This window comes from Triticum dicoccoides, chromosome 3B (genome assembly GCF_002162155.2).
Source record: "Triticum dicoccoides isolate Atlit2015 ecotype Zavitan chromosome 3B, WEW_v2.0, whole genome shotgun sequence".
NCBI classification, from domain to species: domain Eukaryota; kingdom Viridiplantae; phylum Streptophyta; class Magnoliopsida; order Poales; family Poaceae; genus Triticum; species Triticum dicoccoides.
In genome coordinates this window covers 16277012-16281096 of record NC_041385.1, presented here as the reverse complement: position 1 = coordinate 16281096, position 4085 = coordinate 16277012, and the positions used below count along the sequence as shown (strand labels likewise).

The 4085-nt window shown below is 48.9% G+C and overlaps 1 non-coding gene across 1 annotated transcript; it reads right to left on the bottom strand.

Annotated features, from left to right (window-relative positions):
• Window positions 1–2750: 2750 nt before the first annotated feature.
• LOC119282981 lies at window positions 2751–2880 on the bottom strand. Its single transcript, XR_005138964.1, has one exon. It is a non-coding gene; the product is annotated as a small nucleolar RNA Z247 (small nucleolar RNA).
• Between the last annotated feature and the right edge of the window lie 1205 nt (window positions 2881–4085).

The following is a 4085-nucleotide window of genomic DNA, read 5'->3' as shown; positions in this document are numbered from 1 at the left end:
GCTTTGTCCAACTTACAGACATAATGTGGTGTGTTCTTGTTTTCATATCCTGGTGGCTGCCGCATGAACACTTCTTCCTCAAGAACACCATGAAGAAACGCGTTCTGAACGTCTAGCTGTCGTAGGCTCCAACCTCTGGAAATAGCAATAGACAATACAAGTCGAATAGTAGCTGATTTAATAACAGGACTAAAGATATCCTCATAATCTATACCAAACCTTTGCTTAAAACCTTTTGCAACTAGTCTGGCTTTGTATCTGTCTATACTTCCATCAGCTCTTTTCTTAATTTTGTATACCCATTTGCAGTCAATCACATTAGCATCCCTCTTTGGTGGAACTAACCGCCAAGTTTTGTTTTGAATTAGTGCATCATATTCAACATCCATAGCCTTCTTCCAATCCTTGTGTGCAAAAGCATCATGCAAGTTTGTTGGTTCACCAGTACTGGTGAGAAACCCACGATTAAGTTTATCATACCTGATAGTACCATCCGTATACTTCTTCTCCTTGACAATACCTGACTGAGATCGTGTATGACGGAGAGGAACTGAAGCTGCTGCAGTACTGGCCGCAGAAGATCCGTCCGGCCCAGAAACCGCAGAAGATCCGTCCGGCCCAGAGGCAGACGCGCTCCCCCTGTCGCCAGCAGCATCAGGACTCGTGGCGCAGGGCGAGGCGCTGCTGCGCGAGCTAGTGGGCTCCACACCTGGTGGGCTGTCGGCCACCGGTCCAGAAGCGCTGGTTGGCTCCGCGCCTGGCGGGCTGTCGGCCATCCGACCGGGCGTCACGGGAGACACGAGGCAATCCACCTGGGATCCCGCACCCGTCAGACTGTGGCGCGGATCAGCCTCGGATCGCGCAGCTGGAGTGCCAGGAGAATCTGCCTGGGATCTGGCGCCTGGTCCTGTTTTGGCTGTATCTACACACATAAAATCATGTCTTGTGGCTGCACAATCAACATTAGATTCAGAATTTTCCATGGAATTTTCCACATTATCAGTTTTAATTAATTCACCCCCGTGATCAGGAGAAGATGGAGGATCGGAAAGAAGTGAGATTTCAGCATGCAAAAGAGCTCTCGCATTAGGATGAAGTTTAGCAAATGGAAATAATGTTTCATCAAAAATGACATCATGAGAAATATAGATACGACCCGGTGAGATTTCTAGACATTTGTATCCTTTATGAAGATTACTATAGCCAAGAAACACGCATTGTGTGGACCGAAACTCAAGTTTATGGCGATTGTAGGGACGCAAATTTGGGTAGCAAGCACACCCAAATTTTTTGAGAGAGCTATAGTCTGGTTTTTGATGAAACAAACGTTCCAAAGGAGTAGTGTTGCCAATGACTTGACTAGGCAGACGATTGATAAGATAAGTAGCCGTGATAAAGGCCTCATCCCAATATTTAAGTGGCATAGATGCATGAGCTAAAAGAGACAATCAACTTCCACAATATGACGATGTTTGCGTTCGGCTGAACCGTTCTGTTGGTGTGCATGAGGGCAAGAGACATGATGAATAATGCCAATGCTATGGAAGAAAGAATTGAGTTTCTCATATTCTCCTCCCCAGTCACTTTGGAATGCAAGAATCTTTCTATCAAATTGTCTTTCAACAAGTTTTTGGAATTCTTGGAAAACAGAAAAGACTTCAGATTTGAACTTAAGCAAATATATCCATGTGAGTTTGCTATAATCATCAATAAAACTGACATAGTATTTCTTGCGACCAAAAGAATCTCTTGCATGACCCCATACATCACTGAAAATAAGCTCTAAAGGAGCATGAGACACACTATTTGACAAAGGATAAGGAAGTTGGTGACTCTTTGCACATTGACAAGCTTCACAAACTGACTCACTTTCGGAACTACGTGACAATGAAAGATTGCCTTTATTGACTACTTGCTTGACTATATTTGGAGAAGGATGACCTAATCTTTGGTGCCATTTGGCTAAGGAGGGCTTGATGGCAGAATAAACTTGACGGTGACGCTTTCGATCAAAGACTCTTGATGTGATGGGATATAGCCCTCCAATGCATCTACCGTGATGGATGAGCTCCTTCGTTGCCCGATCCTTTATGAAAAATAGGTAGGATGAGTTTCAAAGAAAACATTATTGTCGGAGGTTAAACGAGACATGGAAGCTAGATTTTTATCGGCTTGAGGAACATGAAGGACATCTTTAAGAACAAGATCACGTTTAAGGCTAGGGGAATTAATAGAAGATTGGCCAATGTGGGTGATGTCCATACCTCCACCGCTTGCGGTGTGAATTTGATCATTGCCGTGATACCTCTCTCGGAGGGCAAGCTTCTCTAGCTCGTTCGTGACATGGTCCGTAGCTCTGGAATCAGCATACCAGACCGTGTCACCATCAGCTCCGCCGTGATCCCGCATGGCTGCAGCTGCGTGCTTTGTATCAGGCACGAAGTCCTCATCGTACCGGTGCCAGCAGTCAATGACTTCATGGCCCGATTTCTTGCACAGCTAACATCTAGGCCGCCGGTTGTTGTTGTTGTGGCCGCCGTTGTAGCCGCCGTTGTAGTTGTTGTTGCCGCGGTCACCACCATTGTTGCCGCGATCACCAGGGCGAGCCTGGCCCTGGTTACCACCGCGCCCGCCGCCGCTGCTGTTTCCGCGTCCGCGCCACTGCTGTCCACGCCCACGACCACGTCCGCGGGAGGCGACGTTGACAGAAGACTGACGCAGATTGCCTCCTTGAAGCATGCTGAGGCGGGCGCCGAAGCTCAGGAGCTGGCTATACAGCTCCTGAACCGTAACAACTTCAACCCGCGCCGCCAAGGCCGAGATCACAGGGTTGTAGTCGATGTCGAGGCCGGCGATGACGTGGGAGATGATCTCGGCGTCTCCGAGCGGTGCACCGGCGTAGGCAACTTCATCTGTAAGGGTTTTAATTTTCCCAAGATATTTTGTCATGGTTAGATTACCTTTTTGCAGATTGGTGAGCGCCATCCTTGTGTTGATCTTCTGGGCTTGTGTTTGCGCAGCGAACATGGCATGGATGGAGTTCCAAACCTCAGCCGGCGTCTGGAGCATCGCTACTTGGGCAAGGACCTCTCGAGACAAGGACCCCATGAGGTACCCTTGTAGCTGTTGCTGCTGCGCGAACCAGATCGATCTGGCATAGTTGAAGACCTGCTCTTCCTTCCCATTGTTGTTGATGGTGATGGTGGCAGGGGGCGCCGGACTTGTGGCGTCAAGGAAGTGCTCCATCTGTGCTCCTTTGATCTGAGGTAGCACGACAGCCTTCCAGAGGAGAAAGTTCGTCCTCGTAAGCTTCTCTGATGGAGGCGGACCGAGAGAGGGCGAGCTGCTGGAGGTGGAAGATGAGGCGAAGGTGGAAGGTGCGGATAAAGTGGACAAAGCGCTCATGGTGGATGCGGGCATGGTGGCAGCAGCGGTGGATGGCGTGGTTCCTGACATGATTACCTCTCTTCTCGATCTCGGTTCCTCTCTTCTCCGATCAACTAGATGGATTCCTTCTCGAGGGCTAGACGTACGAGAGGAAGGGCTCTGATGACCATATGATGAAGCGTATAACCCTTTGTCTCGGGCCGCAATGTATTTATATGACCGAAGCCTTGATGTACAAGTTGAGAGAGAGAGAGATCGATCGTGATCCTCTCGAGAGGTACAGGAGATACGGGAGAGAAGAAGAGATAGATAGGGATACAAGTTTAAACCACTTTCCTATCCCTATACAACTTATATTCTAACAGCGCGCTCAAGCTCAGGCCAAGGCCGGCCGTCCCGCATCTACCGTCACATATATCGCCGTTGTCCATCTCGGCTAACCCGCTCCTTGGGAGAAGGTGGAACCGCAGGTGTGCGGACGGTCAGCTAGATGCCTGGAACAGTAGGGCGTGGGAACGGTCATCGCCGGCGATGCCACAGGAGATTGTGCGAGTGCAGTTCAAAATGGGAGATCGATGTTCATTACATTACTAGGCCTGTTGGGTCAGCTCTCCTGCTAAATGATTTGTCGTTCAGTACTACTTCATCTAACCTTCATAGGAACACGATAGGTTCAAATTAGTCCAGCTTGGGCATGG